At 44.6% G+C, this 18624-nt stretch overlaps 1 protein-coding gene across 1 annotated transcript in view; it reads right to left on the reverse strand.

Annotated features, from left to right (window-relative positions):
* The window catches only part of LOC124550814, a 102884-nt gene extending 89214 nt beyond the window's left edge, over positions 1-13670 (reverse strand). The window contains exon 1 of the mRNA XM_047125540.1: positions 13633-13670. The gene's annotated coding sequence lies outside the window, so the exon portion shown is untranslated. The remainder of the gene's footprint in view (positions 1-13632) is intronic.
* Between the last annotated feature and the right edge of the window lie 4954 nt (positions 13671-18624).

Below are 18624 nucleotides of genomic sequence, written 5' to 3' on the forward strand. Positions count from 1 at the left end.
ACTGATGACAACAGATGTTAAGTCCCATAGTGCTCAGAGCCATTTGAACCATTTCCTCCTCCACTTCTCGGATGAGACCCCTGGCAAGCAGACAGAGTGAACGTTGGAACTCCCATTCACTAATAAACCCCTCTCCACGCGTGCCTGATCGGACGTTGCTGAAGGAGCGGCCACATGTCCACTCACAGGCAGAGCGGGCGATGCCACACGGCCAGCCTCCACATTGACCCTCCGCCTCGTGCGCCGCGAAAGCCGCTGAACCCGCCACTCCCCTTGGGGAGAGGGTGGCCCAACCGCGCCCGGTACCCGTGAAGATGTCTCGACAGCAGGGACAGTGGGTGAAGCATGCAACACCTGGGGTGTACCATGCGACGCACCAGACTCCCCACTGCCGCTACACTGCGAGGCAGCAGCCTGAAGACGGCTGACCGCGGCCATCAGCACGCTCAGCTGTTCGCGAACAGTGGCCAGTTCCTCCTGCGTCCGTACACAGCAGTCACAAATCCTATCCATCCTGCGAAATCAACAATTTACTGTAGAGAGTTAATCAACTTTTAACTAGACTGCTAATTCACTAAAGACGGCTGACAGCCGACTAAACTGTGATTACTAGACACTTCTTGTTGAAAACAATTAAAATAAGCGCTACCTGTCTCTGGACTGTATTGAAAACAAACACTAGCACTACTGGCACTGTAGCTGACTGAAGGGACTCTCTCTGACTCTATTCAAAACAAACACCATTACTAGTACTCGAAAATTCCTAAAAGCAAAAACACACGGAAGAAGTGAAAAGTAAGAAAAATACACTTAATACTTAAATTAACGTAGCTCGCTGCACAGCAGATGTGAAGCAGCCCACTCCCAGCCTGGAGCACTCCGGGAACAAATGTTTGCGAGCGCAGTTTGTCTATATAGTTTGTATTCGAGTGACAAAGTACATTATATAAATGCTGTTTTCATTAATTTATTTTGGATGTAAATAAATTATTTTCTTCACATTTTCGTTATTTTATTTGAAGGGCCGGCCGGTGTGGCCGAGCGGTTCTAGGCGCTTCAGTTTGGAACCGCGTGACCGCTACGGTCGCAGGTTCGAATCGTGCCTCGGGCATGGATGTGTGTGATGTCCTTAGGTTAGTTAGGTTTAAGTAGTTCTAAGTTCCAGGGGACTGATGACCTCAGATGTTAAGTCCCATAGTACTCAGAGCCATTTGAACTGATGAAACGTAAATTACATGTAATTCTCGTTTACAACACTCAAAATAAGATAATGATCGAAGCAGACGAAATGAATTAAAATTTGTACTGCGGTCGGGACTCGAACCCGGGACTTCTTGCTAGCAAGGCGGAAGTGCTAACCATTACACCACCTCAGTACAATGGTCAACATTGCTGCATGAACTACCTGCGCTGAGCGCCTTCCCCAACACAAACTTCAATCTACTTTACCCTTACGTAATGTCACTACTGCCAGTGCTCTCCGTTATAGGCATGCACTGGACGTAATGGAACGTCCATGTACCAGTGGTGATCCTATAGATCTTATATTTAAATGTTTCCCTGAGACATTTAATTCTCTTTTTATTATCTACGATAATGATCGAGGCAGACGAAATGAATCAAAATCTGTGCTGTGGCTGGGACTCGAACCCGGGTTTTCTTGCTTGCTAGGCGCGGACGTCCCATCACGCCCAATGCTGGGGTGCTTGCCTATATCGGAGAGCGCTGGCAGTGGTGACAATACGTAAGGGAAAAATGAATTCAAATTTGTGTTGGGGACGGCGCACAGCTTAGATAGTTCGAGAAGCAATGTTGACCATCGTACTGTGGTGGTGTAATGGTTAGCATTTCTGCTTAGCAATCATAAACACTTGTTTATTATTATATCTAAGCTTGTTGTTGAATGTTGTTGTTGTTGTGGTCTTCAGTCCTGAGACTGGTTTGATGCAGCTACTGCAACCTACATCCTTCTGAATCTGCTTAGTGTATTCATCTCTTGGTCTCCCTCTACGATTTTTACCCTCCACGCTGCCCTCCAACACTAAATTGGTGATCCCTTGATGCCTCAGAACATGTCCTGCCAACCGATCCCTTCGTCTGGTCAAGTTGTGCCACAAACTGCTCTTCTCCCCAATCCTATTCAGTACTTCCTCATTAGTTATGTGATCTACCCATCTAATCTTCAGCATTCTTCTGTAGCACCACATTTCGAAAGCTTCTATTCTCTTCTTGTCCAAACTATTTATCGTCCATGTTTCACTTCCATACATGGCTACACTCCATACAAATACTTTCAGAAATGACTTCGTGACACTTAAATCTATACTCGATGTTAACAAATTTCTCTTCTTCAGAAACGCTTTCCTTGCCATTGCCAGTCTACATTTTATATCCTCTTTACTTCGATCATCATCAGTTATTTTCCTCCCCAAATAGCAAAACTCCTTTACTACTTTAAGTGTCTCATTTCCTAATCTAATTCCCTCAGCATCACCCGACTTAATTCGTCTACATTCCACTATCCTCGTTTTGCTTTTGTTGATGTTCATCTTATATCCTCCTTTCAAGACACTGTCCATTCCATTCAACTGCTCTTCCAAGTCCTTTGCTGTCTCTGACAGAATTACAATGTCATCGGCGAACCTCAAAGTTTTTATTTCTTCTCCATGGGTTTTAATACCTACTCCGAACTTTTCTTTTGTTTCCTTTACTGCTTGCTCAATATACAGATTGAATAACATCGGGGAGAGGCTACAACCCTGTCTTGCTCCCTTCCCAACCACTGCTTCCCTTTCATGTCCCACGACTCTTATAACTGCCATCTGGTTTCTGTACAAATTGTAAATAGCCTTTCGCTCCCTGTATTTTACCCCTGCCACCTTTAGAATTTGAAAGAGAGTATTCCAGTCAACACTGTCAAAGAAGCTTTCTCTAAGTCTACAAATGCTAGAAACGTAGGTTTGCCTTTCCTTAATCTTTCTTCTAATGTAAGTCGTAAGGTCAGTAGTGCCTCACGTGTTCCAGTGTTTCTACGGAATCCAAACCGATCTTCCCTGAGGTCGGCTTCTACTAGTTTTTCTATTCGTCTGTAAAGAATTCTTGTTAGTTTTTTGCAGCTGTGGCTTATTAAACTAGTTGTTCAGTAATTTTTACATCTGTCAACGCCTGCTTTCTTTAGGATTCGAATTATTATATTCTTCTTGAAGTCTGAGGGTATTTCGCCTGTCTCATGCATCTTCCTCACCAGATGGTAGTGTTTTGTCAGGACTGGCTCTCCCAAGGCTATCAGTAGTTCTAATGGAATGTTGTGTACTCCTGGGGCCTTGTTTCGACTCAGGTCTTTCAGTGCTCTGTCAAACTCTTCACGCAGTATCATATCCCCCATTTCATCTTCATCTACATCCTCTTCCATTTCAATAATATTGTGCTCAAGTACATCGCCGTTGTATAGAACCTCTATATACTCCTACCATCTTTCTACTTTCCCTTCCTTGCTTAGAACTGGGTTTCCATCTGAGCTCTTGATATTCATACATGTGGTTCTCTTTTCTCCAAAGGTCTCTTTAATTTTCCTGTAGGCAGTATTTATCTTACCCCTAGTGAGATTAGCCTCTAGCCATCCCTGCTTAGCCATTTTGCACTTCCTGTCGATCTCATTTTTGAAACGTTTGTATTCCTTTTTGCCTGCTTCATTTATTGCATTTTTATATTTTCTCCTTTCATCAACATTTCTTCTGTTACCCAAGGATTTCTACCAGCCCTTGTCTTTTTACCTACTTGATGCACTGCTGCCCTCAAAGCTACCCATTCTTCTTCTACTGTATTTCTTTCCCCCATTCCTGTCAATTGTTCCCTTATGCTCTCCCTGAAACTCTGTACAACCTCTGTTTTAGTCAGTTTATCGAGGTCCCATGTCCTTAAATCCCAGCTTTTTGCAATTTCTTCAGTTTTAATCTATAGTTCATAACCAATAGATTGTGGTCAGAGTCCACATCTGCCCCTGGAAATATCTTACAATTTAAAACCTGGTTCCTAAATCTCTGTCTTACCATTATATAACCTATCTGATACCTTCTAGTATCTCCAGGCTTCTTCCATGTATACAACCTTCTTTTATGATTCTTGAACCAAGTGTTAGCTATGATTAAGTTATGCTCTGTGCAAAATTCTACCACGCATCTTCCTCTATCATTCTTACCCCCAATCCATATTCACCTTCTACGTTTCCTTCTCTTCCTTTTCCTACTATTGAATTATCAGTCACCCATAACTATTAAATTTTCGTCTCCCTTTACTATTTGAATAATTTCTTGTATCTTCTCACACATTTCTTCAATTTCTTCATCATCTGCAGAGCTAGTTGGCATATAAACTTGTACTACTGTAGTAGGCATGGGCTTCGTATCTGTCCTGGCCGTAATAATGCGTTCACTATGCTGATTGTAGTAGCTTACCCGCACTCCAATTTTTTTATTCATTATTAAACCTACTCCTGCATTACCTCTATTTGATTTTGTATTTATAACCCTGTATTCACCTGACCAAAAGTCTTGTTCCTCCCGCCACCGAACTTCACTAATTCCCACTATATCTAGCTTTAACCTATCCATTTCCCTTTTTAAATTTTCTAACCTACCTGCCCGATAAGGGATCTGACATTCCACGCTCCGATCCGTAGAACGCCAGTTTTCTTTCTCCTGATAACGACGTCCTCTTGAGTAGTCGCCGCCCGGAGATCCGAATGGGGGACTATTTTACCTCCGGAATATTTTACGCAAGAGGACGTCATCGTCATTTATCCATACAGTAAAGCTGCATGCCCTCAGGAAAAATTACGGCTGTAGTTTCCCCTTGCTTTCAGCCGTTTGCAGTACCAGCAAACCAAGGCCGTTTTGGTTAGTGTTACAAGGCCAGATCAGTCAATCATCCAGACTGTTGCCCCTGCAACTACTGAAAAGGCTGCTGCCCCTCTTCAGGAACCACAAGTTTGTCTGGCCTCTCAACAGATAGCCCTCCTTCGTGGTTGCACCTACGGTACGGCTATCTGTATCGTTGAGGCACGCAAGCCTGCCAACCAACGGCAAGGTCCATGGTTCATGTTGGGGAAAACCTTTCTTAACGGCATCAAACACGAGGCAACCAACTACGTTTAGTCTATCCTTTCCGAAAAAAAAAATCGATTGAAGTTATCTCTGGCTTTACACCGCTTTCAGTACCTGTAACTTTGTGCTTCAGTGTTTTCTATCAGTGCCTGCAGCTCTGGTCTGTCCCAATACTGCTGGAACAATTTACTGTTACAATACCTGTGTTTCCTTTGTCAGTCCTTGTCCTGTGTTCGACCTGCACTCTTTGTGACAGAAACGCATTTTGTGACTCTCTACACTACTGGCCATTAAAATTGCTTCACCAAGAAGAAATGCAGATGATAAACGGGTATTCATTGGACAAATATATTATACTAGAACTGACATGTGATTACATTTTCACGCAGTTTGGGTGCACAGATCCTGAGAAATCAGTACCCAGAACAACCACCTCTGGCCGTAATAACGGCCGTGATACTCCTGGGCATTGAGTCAAACAGAGCTTGGATGGCTTGCTCTACCTCTACCGCGAAAGGCAAAGGTCCCGAGTTCGAGTCTCGGTCCAGCACACAGTTTTAATCTGCCAGTAAGTTTCATATCAGCGCAGACTTCGCTGCAGAGTGAAAATCTCATTGTGGAACCATCTTCTTCCTATCGGTTGTACCGAGCGAGGTGGCGCAGTGGTTAGCACACTGGACTCGCATTCGGGAGGACGACGGTTCAATCCCGTCTCCGGCCATCCTGATTTAGGTTTTCCGTGATTTCCCTAAATCGTTTCAGGCAAATGCCGGGATGGTTCCTTTGAAAGGGCACGGCCGATTTCCTTCCCCATCCTTCCCTAACCCGAGCTTGCGCTCCGTCTCTAATGACCTCGATGTCGACGGGACGTTAAACACTAACCACCACCACCACCTATCGGTTGTATTTCGCGTCTGTAGCACGTCATCTTCGTGGTGTAGCAATTTTAACGGCCAGTAGTGGAAAAACTCTCACAGTCCAAACCTCAGACCCCCGCTACCTGTGTAGCCGCCTCGTATACCGTACCGAATGTGTAAATTCTTCATTAAAAAGTCAAACACAACGTTTACGAAATCTATTTTACTTCAGTATTTGGAAGTCAGAAATTGTCATTCGGTAAAGACTATGACGTAATCATCGCAGAAACGAAGCTTGCTTATAATAACAGTATTATTTAAGGGACATAAAATGGGCTGTGCTTAATTTTTATTATGTACTAATAAAATACTTGTGCATTGCTCACTCAGTTTATCAGTTTAATTTAAATACCACATCGTGTTGCCAGATGCAGTTTTTCATGAAACTTTATATGCATACATATTATGTACGTGCATTTTCCATCCAAGATGTAATATTCCTAATATGCTTAGATATTGCGTTAGGCAATTATTTTGCAAGAGAAGGAAGGACTGAAATATTTAGCACTTTGCCCTTTTTCTGGGCTGCTCCAATTAAACGGATTTCAGGAATAGTTACAGCTGGGATTTTATAATAGTTTTGTCGAGTCATAATTCACACCATTAAGTACAAATTATTCACAGATAGAAATTATTGGGCGAAAGAACTTGTTGAATTCCTTGCATGTAACAGCACTAGCCGACCGAGACAGACGCAGCAGCATGAAAATAACCGCATTTGTGACATTTATGAGTTCCTAACCAGGAGCGAATTTTATTGTACCATCTGTGTGCTTGCTTAGTTTAGTTTGTTGAGTTTCTGCGTGTAAATTTAATATCTAATAGCCACTGTTCTCGCGTTTTCGTTTGCGTCGGAAAGTAAACCGATTTCGTGACATATTACACGTTCCTAATCAGGGGCGAATTATTTAGGTTCACCTGAGTGCTTCGGTAGTTAGGTTTTTGAATATCTGCGTATTACTAGACACAGTTTGTGCGTTTTCGTCAGGGTCTACAGCAGATTTCCGCAGCGTGAGTCGATAGTCCGTTTATCTGCATATTTAAGTTTTCCGCCGTCTTTAGGGACTGCGATTGTTGTATGCGGATTCGAGACGACTTGGTGACACTTTGCTCTCAGCTTCAGGCTGTGATGGCTTCGGTTACACAGCTTGAGGCTGCAGTGGATGGGCGCCACTGTTGTGGGCCGGCCGTGGGGATACGACGGACGTCCAGCGCGTCAGAGTCCTCCGATCGGTCCTCACCGGTGGCCAACCCAGTCACTGCTCGCACTGAGGCTGACCCCTCACCTGTGGTCGAGTGGGAGGTCGCCCCCGGGGCGAAGCAGGCGGCGAAAGACTTCCCAGGTGGCCGCACGTAAGGCCTCCCCAGTTTGTCTGACAAACAGCTTCCAGGCGCAGTCTGTGGCTGGCACTGTCGCTGAGCCAGGCGCTGTCGCCTGTCCTGTTTCAGAGGAAACCACTCAGCCTGCAAGATCCTGACAATCACAGACGCTGGGATTATTGGTAGGTGGGAGCTCCAACGTTAGGCGTGTTATGGAGCCCCCAAGGGACTTGGCTGATAAGATGGATAAGAAAACCAATGTGCACCCCTTGTGCATACCAGGTGGAGTCATTCCAGATGTGGAATGCGTCCTCCCGGATGCCATCAAGAGCACAGGGTGCTGCCAATTGCAGGTGGTTGCTCACGTCGGTACCAATGATGTGTGTCGCTTTGGATCAGAAGAGATTCTCTCTGGTTTCGAGCGGCTAACAGAAGTGCTAAAGGCTGCCAGTCTTGCTTGGAAGATGAGAGCAGAGCTGACCATTTGCAGCACAGTCGACAGGACCGATTGCGGACCTCTGGTACAGAGCCAAGTGGAGGGTCTGAATCAGAGGCTCAGACGGTTCTGCGACCATGTGGGCTGCAGATTCATCGACTTGTGCCAAAGAGTGGTTGGGTTTCAGGTTTCGCTGAATAGGTCAGGTGCCCACTATACGCAAGAGACGGCTACACGGGTAGCAGGGGTTGTGTGGCGTGGACTGGAGGGTTTTTTAGGTTAGAGGGTCTCGGGAAAACACAAGAAGGGCTTCAGTCACAAAGGGTGCACGGGAAGAACGTAGACACAGGAACCATCGGTATAACAGTTGTAAATTGTCGTAGCTGTGTTGAGAAAGTACCGGAACTCCAAGCGCCTGATGTTCAAATCGTTATAGGCACTGAAAGCTGCTTAAAGGCGGATATAAGCTCAGCCAAAATTTTTGCGAAGAACCTAACTGTGTTCCGAGAGGATAGGCTAAACACGGTTGGCGGTGGTGTGTTTGTTGCTATTAGAAATAGTTCAACTTGTCGCGAAATTGAAGTAGATACTTCCTGTGAGCTAGAATGGGCAGAGGTCATTGTAGGCAACCGGAATAAAATAATAATTGGATCATTTTACCGACCACCCAATTCAGATGATACAGTTGCTGAAAGGTTCAAAGAAAACATGAAATTGATTTCAAACACGTACCCGACTCATACGATAATAGTTCGTGGGGACTTTAATTTACCCTCGATATGCTGGTGAAAATACATGTTTAATTCCGAAGGTACGCGTAAAATATCCGAAATTGTGCTAAACGCATTATCTGAAAATTACTTCGAGCAGCTAGTTCATGAGCCCACGCGAATAGTAAACGGTTGTGAAAACACACTTGAGCGCTTAGCAACAAATAATCCTGAGTTAATAACGAGCATCAAAACCGATTAGTGAACACAGGGTTGTCGTTGCGAGATTGAATACTGTAATCCCAAAATACTCGACAAATAAGCGAAAAATATACCTATTCGAAAAAGCAGATAAAAATTCGCTTGACGCCTTCCTGAGAGACGATCTCCACTCATTCCAAATCAATAATTTTAGTATCGGCAGCAACTGAAAGATTGATACCAAATAAACTAACAAACAGCGGAGCTGATCCTCCTTGGTACAGACAATGGGTCAGAACACTGTTGCAGAAACAACGAAACAAATATGCCAAATTTAAACAGACGCAAAATCCCCAAGATTGGCGATCTTTTACAGAAGCTCGAAATTTAGCCAGGACTTCAATGCGAGATGCTTATAACAGTTTTCACAACGAAACTTTGTCTCGAAACCCGGTAGAAAATCCAAAGAGATTCTGGTCGTATGCGAAGCAAGTTAGCGGCAAGAAACAATCAATGCCTTCTCTGCGCGATAGCAATGGAGATACGATCGAAGACAGTGCTGCCAAAGCAGAGTTACTAAACACAGCCTTCTGAAACTCCTCCACAAAAGAAGACGAAGTAAATATTCCAGAATTCGAATCGAGAACTGCTGCCAACATGAGTAACTTACAAGAAAATATCCTCGGAGTAGTGAAGCAACTTAAATCCCTTAATAAAAGCAAGTCTTCTGGTCCAGACTGTACACCAATTAGGTTCCTTTAGGAGTATGCTGATTCATTAGCCCCATACTTAACAATCATATACAACCGTTCGCTGGACGAAAGGCCCATACTCAAAGACTGGAAAGTTGCACAGGTCACACCACTATTCAAGAAAGGTAGTAGGAGTAGTCCACTAAATTACAGACCCATATCGTTAATGTTCGATATGCAGCAGGATTTTAGAACATATATTGTGTTCAAACATTGTGAATTACCTCGAAGGAAACGGTCTATTGACACACAGTCAACATGGGTTTAGAAAACATCGTTCTTGTGAAACACAACTAGCTCTTTATTCACATGAAGTGTTGAGTGCTATTGACAAGGGACTTCACATCGATTCAGTATTTCTGGATTTCCGGAAGGCTTTTGACGCTGTACCACACAAGCGGCTCGAAGTGAAATTGCGAGCTTATGGAATATCGTCTCAGTTATGTGACTGGATTTGTAATTTCCTGTCAGAGAGGTCACAGTTCGCAGTAATTGATGGAAAGTCATCGAGTAAAAGTGATTTCTGGCGTTCCCCAAGGTAGCATTATAGGCCCTTTGCTGTTCTTTATCTACGCAAACGATCTGGGAGACAATCTGAGCAGCCGTCTTAGATTGTTTGCAGATGACGCCGTCGTTTATCGACTAATAAAGTCATCAGAAGATAAAAACAAACTGCAAAACGATTTAGAAAAGATGTCTGAATGGTGAGAAAAGTGGCAGTTGGCCCTAAATAACGAAAAGTGTGAGGTCATCCACATGAGTGCTAAAAGGAACTCGTTAAACTTCGGTTACACGATAAATCAGTCTAATCTAAAAGCCGTAAATTCAACTAAATACCTAGGTATTACAATTACGAAAACTTACGTTGGAAGGAACACACAGAAAATGTTGTAGGGAAGACTAACCAAAGTGATGTTATTGGCAGGACACTTAGAAAATGTAACAGATCTACTAAGGAGACTGCCCACACTACACTTGTCCGTCCTCTTTTAGAATACTGTTGCACGGTGTGGGATCCTTACCAGATAGGACTGACGGAGTACATCGAAAAAGTTCAATGAAAGGCAGCGCATTTTGTATTATCGCGACATATGGGAGAGAGTGTCACAGAAATGATACAGGATTTGGGCTGGACATCATTAAAAGAAAGGCGTTTTCCGTTGCGAAGGAATCTCCTCACGAAATTCCAGTCACCAACTTTCTTCTCCGAATGCAAAAATATTTTGTTGACACTGACCTACATATGGAAGAACGATCACCACGATATAATAATGGAAATCAGATATAGACGTTCATTGTTTCCGCGCGCTATACGAGATTAGAATAATAGAGAATAGTGAAGGTGGTTCGATGAACCCTCCGCCAGGCACTTAAATGTGATTTGCAGAGTATCCATGTAGATGTAGAACAGGTGTGTTTACACTAGGGCTTTCTTCGTTTACTCCAATTAATGTGGCCATGAGATCTAAGTACTGGTTACAGATTTATAAGAAACATATTCCCAGACCAAGGCTTTGCACATAGGCAGTATAGCTTGCGCAGCGCGTATCCTTAATGGAGCACGCTTCTGATAATTGCTAATACAGAAGTATTCATTTCGAATGCCAATGACATACATTGGCACCATGCCAAGGTTGCCCAACTTACATCAGTGGTGAGAGGAGCCGGTCGTTGTGGCCGTGTGGCCGAGCGGTTCTAGGCGCTTCAGTCTGGAACCGCGCGACCACTACGGTCGCAGGTTCGAATCCTGCCTCGGGCATGGATGTGTGTGATGTCCTTAGGTTAGTTAGGTTTAAGTAGTTCTAAGCTCTAGGGGACTGATGACCTCAGAAGTTAAGTCCCATAGTGCTGAGAGCCACTTGAACCTTTTTTGTGGTCGGAGGTTGGTCCCTTCCTGTTCACGCCGTATACTAACAATGTTACAGTCAATATTAACAGTAGAAACTAGAAAAATAACTAAACTACGTCCGAACAGGCCATGAAGGCCCAACGGGACCGACCGGCCGCCGTGTCCTCCTCAGGCACAGGTATCACTGGATATGTGGTCAGCACACCGCTTTCCCAGCCGTATGTCAGTTTAAGAGACCGGAGCTGCTGCTTCACAATGAAGTAGCTTCACAGTTTGCCTCACAAGGGCTGAGTGCATACCGCTTATCCACGGCGCTTGGCAAACTGTATGGTCACCAATCCGAGTGATAGCCCAGCCCGACAAGGCTTAACTTCGGTGATGTGATAGGAGACGGTATGACTACTGCAGCAAGGCCGTTGACAACATTAATAGCTAGCAGATGATGCAGTAATGTATAATAAATTCCTGACTAGAAAAAAGTTGCGTAAATGTTCAGTGGGACCTGGATAACATTTCAAAGTGGTAAAACAATTGGCAAGTTGCTTTAGATTTTCAGAAACGTAAAACCTTGCACTTCACGAAATGAGAAGAAAACATAGCGAACTATGATTACAACATAAATGGGTCACAGCTGGAAACGATCAACTCGTACAAGTGCCTGGGTGCAAAAATTTCTGGGGATATTATATTCCCTGAGTTGTATAATTAAAGCAGGTGGCGTACCACAGTTCATTGGCAGAATACTAGGAAAATGGAATCAGCCTAAATATGAGACCGATTACAGACTACTTGCGCAACCCACCCGAGAGTATTAATCAAGAGGATGGAATCCAAACCGAATAAGACCATTAATGGATTTTTCACAGCCTAAAAGAAGGACAACGTGAACTGGAATGCTGAAATAAGGTAAACTTTCAGACGCTTGAAACGACGCAAAATACCCCGTGGCAGCCTACTTACATATTTTCCGTATTCCTCACTTGAACCTGTTTATTGCAAAGTCGTGGGATACCTGCTACTATCGTCTGAGGCCTCAGTTTCTGGGTGTAACGCAGCAGTTCACGTGGGGAGAAACACTGAGCCGCGTTGCCTCCCATAATGCGAGCGTCCTCGGTGCAGGATTTTGTCCAAGAGGAACTGACCCGTCGATTACTTCGCAAAAACATTCGATGATATTCATCTCGGGCGATCTGGACAGCCAAATCATTCGCTCCAGTTGCACAGAATGCCCTTCAAACCAATCAGGAACTATTGTAGCCTGGTGACATGGCACTTTTTCATCCATAAAAATAGCATCGCTGTTTGAGAGCTTAACGAATGGCTGCAAATGGCCTCCAAGTAGCCGAACATAACCATTTGCAGCGAGTGACAGTTTCAGTGGCCCATCCCATGTAAGCTCGTCCCACACGACTGTGCCTCGTTGGACTACTTGGGTGCACAGCTTTGTGGGGTCTGCGCCGCTCTCGAACGCTGCCATCAGCTCTTATCGACTGAAATCGACCTGGCCGCGGTTTTCCATTTGTCTAGGATCCCACCCGACATGGACACGAGCCCACCAGAGGCTGTGCCGTTAGCAAAGGCACCCGTGTCGTTCGTCTGCTACCGTAGCCCATTGTCGCCAGATTTCGCCACACTACCCTAACGGGTACATTCTTCGTAAGTTGCACATCGATTTTTGCGATTACTTGACGCAGTGTTGCTTGTCTGTTAGCATTGACAATTCTACTCAAAAGCCGCTGCTATCGGGAATTAGGTGAAGGCCGTCGCCCACTGATTTGCCGTGGTGACAGGTGGTGCCTGAAATTCTCAAATATGCTGTTCTCGGCACACTCTTGACACTCAGAATACAGAGCTCCCCGTCGATTTCCGACATGGAATGTCGAATGTGTCTGGCTGCAGCTACGTTCAAGGTCTGTTAATCCCCGGCGATAACGTCGGAAACCTTTCCACGCGGATCACCTGAGCACAAAAGACAGCTCCGCCAATGCACTGCCCTTATAAACGTTGTGTACGCGACACCACCGCCGTCTCTGTTTGTGTACATCGCTATCCGATGACGTCTGTCACCTCAGTGCGCTACATTTTCCACACATCGCTGTCGTGGGGTCACGAGGACGAGAGTCGATTAATTACGGGGCGCACATAGGCTTTCGAGCGTTTAATCTTCCTGTGCTGCATTCGCATATTGAACAGGAAGAAGCCCTAATAGCTGTTACAACGGGAAGTACGCTTCGCCATGCGCTCGACAGTAATTTGCAGACTGTGGATGTAGATTCCACGATGTACACACAATAGAGAAGCAGGTAGGAAGGACGTGAACACGTCGCTCAGCGCAGCGAACTTACGTTTGCGGAGAATCCGGTTTCAGCAGCGTCGGCGCGGCGGCGGCATCACGTGCGCAGTAAGACCTCGGCCGAGGCCGCGTCACCGCAGCGCGCCGCGCATGCGCTGAGCCCGCTTCCTCTTGCGCAACACGCCACACCCGCTACGTCTTCACGCCAGCTGGCTCCACGCCACGGCAGAGCGCTGTCCCTGTTCTCAGGTCTTGTCACAGCAAGGTCGGCTCCAGGGAGGCAGAGGCGAACCACTGCCAAGGGCGACAGGTTTCTCGGTGCGGAGAAATCTTAAATTCTAATCTGGTTTGGAAAGGATGAATTACACAACACGGTGAAGGTTTTGCATTAATAAAGAAGTGCGAGAATAAGTTGAAGTATAAACCATTCATAAAATCTAACGTCTCGCGGGACATTATCTACGATACTGCGAAACACAAAACAAATGAAGCACTGCAGTTGTTGACCTCGGGTGCGTATGAAATACTTTGGCCATGAAAGTAGGCAAGGCATATTGAGGTGATCTTACCTTTCTTCACCATTTCCAGTTAGTAACAATTTCCAATGTTAGTAAAAATTTAAAAAAATGGTCATCTCTGTTTTCAGTCTAGAATGTGATGCAGTAGTTTCTAAAAGACAATTACTGCCAGCTGCTACGAGAAAAAGAAGAAAATGACCGTAACAAGAAATTTTGGAAAAAAAAATTTTTTTTTGCTTCAAACTGTTGCTGAAACGGAACAGCTAACCTATTTGGACTGTAAAAAAAATACATGAACATTCTGAAGGTTTATATTTGTATATATAAAAGTAGCCCGAGACAAAAAAAGAACGAAAGAAAAATGAAATACCGTAAGACGTGTGAAACTGTTCCGCCTGTGTAACGAATTTTCGTTCTGTCGGAAATTCTAGAAACTTCCAACGAGAAAGTCGTTAGGAAAACTATGAAATTAAAACTTTGAACATAGCTGCTAAGGTTCAGTGACCGTGTCAGAATTATATCAGAACAAATAAGCCCTCAGTCACAAATATTAAGTCAAAATTGACCTGGTTTCGACGCTACTATGAGCGTCGTCTTCAGAATTAGACTAACTGTTCTAAAACATTATAGGTATATAATACACTAATAAAATTGAAGTTTGTACTGACTGGAAAAAGAAGCAGTACTTACAAGTCACATATTAAGCCGGAGAGGCGACGTCATGAATAGTTGCAAGTGAGATGGCGAGCCACTAAGGGCTGCTCGTACTGTGAACAAAAGTTGCCTTTCCGGCTTAGATCTTCTTTTAATATGTGCTTCTTTTTCCAGTCAGTACAAACTTTAATTTTATTAATGTATTATATACCTAATATGTTTTAGAACAGTTAGTCTAATTCTGAAGACGACGCTCATAGTAGCGTCGAAACCAGGTCAAATAAATGGTTCAAATGGCTCTGAGCACTATGGGACTCAACTGCTGAGGTCATAAGTCCCCTAGAACTTAGAACTACTTAAACCTAACTAACCTAGGGACAACACACACATCCATGCCCGAGGCAGGATTCGAACCTGCGACCGTAGCGGTCGCGCGGTTCCAGACTGTAGCGCCAGAACCGCTCGGCCACCAGCGGCCGGCGAAACCAGGTCAATTTTGACTTAATATTTGTGACGGAGAGCTTATTTGTTCTAATATAACTATGAAATTAATTTTGCTAACATCTGAGACATCACTACTGTATCGCGTGACGTACGAAATTATTTTACTCGTATTTATCGCAGACTCCGTGCGCGACAACGCGTGTGTGTTTGTTTGCCGCCGCCGCCGCTCACGTTTTACTACCGAGAATATTCCCTATCTCCCAAATCTTTTTTTTTTTTTATTTTGCTGTTCTTATTGACTCTTCGCCATTCAATGATCACCCGAATCGGCGATATACGCTATAGAAAATTGACTGTATGTACTTTCAGGCCACTAATTCCGTTGAAACTGCATAATTTTATTTGCGGGTATGGTTCTGTGAAAGCCAAGTTTTATTCGAAGTATACTACAAGGTTATTGTGCACAGGTTGCAATAAGTGCACTGTTCACAAAACTTGGTTCTTGCAGCTGCTGTGTCTCTGCACCCCATTAAAACATTTCGTCCTCCGTTATATTTTTATGAATCAAAAACCAAATGAGCGGAGAATACAAGGAACGTAGGTCTCTGAGCCAAAATAATCTGTTTCGTGGAGATTACCTTGTGTTTTTCTAGTCGTCTGATAGTCCCGTCGGTCGTGACGTCTAAGTACTGTTCCGTGCACTAACTTCTTGTCAAAATTGTGGCATTCCGTAAATTTCCGTTTTCATTTATATTCCTTTCTTGGAGAATCAAAAAACATGTTCATATCTAGAGATTCAGGCGACGTCGGTTTTGTTGTCATTTCAGGAACTTGCACTAAATTTGTATTATTTGTGGATTCTTCACTGTTAGCCAGATCAGTAAAATACTTCAGTACATTCGATAAGGCCATTTCAGACTGTTTCGTATCTCAGTTGGCTCATTACCAAACACACGTCGACGCTCCGTTTCGCAGAGGGGTGAAGCCGGCCTCACAACACTTTATGTCGGTCGTCGCCCAACTGCGGCCGGGTCAGTTACTTGTGCGAACCGCTGTTCTAATAATAAGCATACAGTAACTAACACCAGAATGAAAATACGTCAACTAACGTTCAGAATTTTTTAAGAGTGTAGTTTTCCTGCTCAGCAAAAAACGAAAAATACTTGCAGAAAGAGTTACATAATGCAAACGAGAAGGATGAAAAAAGTAGTTAAACTGTTTATTATTTCAATAGTGAACGCTATAAATGTTTAAACATTAATCCCACTGTGAGACAACTCAAAATGTTCGCGGTTCCCTACGCGATCACGGCTGTGCCGAACATGCGCCCCTCCGTCACATGATATCTTGCGAACCGTGGGTGAAGGGTATCAGACGATGCCATATTCCTTGACTTCCGGAAAGCGTTTGACTCGGTGCCCCACTGCAGACTCCTAACTAAGGTACGAGCATATGGGATTGGTTCCCAAGTATGTGAGTGGCTCGAAGACTTCTTAAGTAATAGAACCCAGTACGTTGTCCTCGATGGTCAGTGTTCATCGGAGGTGAGGGTATCATCTGGAGTGCCCCAGGGAAGTGTAGTAGGTCCGCTATTCTCTTCTATCTACATAAATGATGTTTTGGATAGGGTGGATAGAAATGTTCGGCTGTTTGCTGATGATGCTGTGGTGTAAGGGAAGGTGTCGTCGTTGAGTGATTGTAGGAGGATACAAGATGACTTGGACAGGATTTGTGATTGGTATAAAGAATGGCAGCTAACTCTAAATATAGAAAATGAAAATTAATACAGATGAATAGGAAAAAGAATCCTGTAATGCTTGAATACTCCATTAGTAGTGTAGCGCTTGTCACAGTCATGTCGATTAAATATTTGGGCGTAACATTGCAGAGCGATATGAAGTGGGACAAGCATGTAATGGCAGTTGTGGGGAAGGCGGATGGTCGTCTTCGGTTCATTGGTAGAATTTTGGGAAGATGTGGTTCATCTGTAAAGGAGACCGCTTATAGAACGCTGGTGCGACCTATTCTTGAGTACTGATCGAGCGTTTGGGATCCCTATCAGGTCGGATTGAGGGAGGACATAGAAGCAATTCAGCGGCGGGCTGCTACATTTGTTACTGGTAGGTTTGACCATCACGCGAGTGTTACAGGAATGCTTCAGGAACTCGGATGGGAGTCTCTAGAGGAAAGGAGGCGTTCTTTTCGTGAATCGCTACTGAGGAAATTTAGAGAACCAGCATTTGAGGCTGACTACAGTACAATTTTACTGCCGCCATCTTACATTTCGCGGAAAGACCACAAAGATAAGACAAGAGAGATTAGGGCTCGTACAGAGACATACAGGCAGTCATTTTTCCCTCATTCTGTTTGGGAGTGGAACAGGGAGAGAAGATGCTAGCTGTGGTACGAGGAACCCTCCGCCACGCACCGTATGGTGGATTGCGGAGTATGTATGTAGATGTAGATGTAATCGACGGCCACAAATGTGTCCCTTCACGGCGCCAGAAATAAGAGGTCGGCGCTACACGGAGGATCTGTCGGCGCTTTCCAGCGAAACTTCCTCAGTGTAGTCGAAACAACAGGCATGCCAGCTGCCGGAGAGTCATGACGGCGAGAGACCGCCGGTCAGTGTCTTCCTGGAACACGGCGCCAGAGGTACGTGCACTTCGACGCCGTCGATTTCCTTCGGACGAAGAGGTGCGTGCCCGGGTACGATAACTGTTCAGGGGGCGCCCGCCAACGTTTCTCCACGAAAGCACTCACCGACCTGTCTCACTGTGCGATAACTGTTTCAGCACTTACGTCTCTTAGTCCTGAAATAATAAACAATTTGCTTACTTTTCTCTATCTGTCTTGTCTCCAAATGACTGCCCCTTAAGGTACGTTTAATTTAAACTGACGTCGGTTATCTAAGTAAAATTGACTGCTTACCTCAGGGGCGGGCCACTGTGGGATTGCAGGATGTGAGAGGAGCAATGTTTCGTTTTAGTCTTTGTCTCCCAGTGCTGCCAACTTACAGACGCGTGCGACTTGGACTGATCAGCTGCTGTGTTACAAATCTGGACCCAGAGGTAACGTGGACTCGCGAATGAGCACTGCAGAGACGGTCATCTTCAAATGTGGTACTTATTTCTAGCAAGGAATATGCAATTAAATTAAGGCAGTTGTAGTACAATGAGTAATAGAAAACTGACTTTCAGATCATTTTACAAACTTTCGTGACAGTGTCTCATATTCGGTAGTTCCTTTGAATACTACTACAATTACTGTTGGCAGTCACACAGACAACACGACAACACTCCATCAGGCAGGTACAGGGTCACAACTCCGGGGGCACTCACCTCGAGACGAGCAACAGCCGGCACGCACTTTCCTCTCATCACGTCGGGAGGTTCCCACCCCGTTCTGTGGCATCTGGTGTCAGGCCT

The sequence above is a fragment of the Schistocerca americana genome, chromosome 9, assembly GCF_021461395.2.
Source record: "Schistocerca americana isolate TAMUIC-IGC-003095 chromosome 9, iqSchAmer2.1, whole genome shotgun sequence".
Lineage (NCBI taxonomy): Eukaryota > Metazoa > Arthropoda > Insecta > Orthoptera > Acrididae > Schistocerca > Schistocerca americana.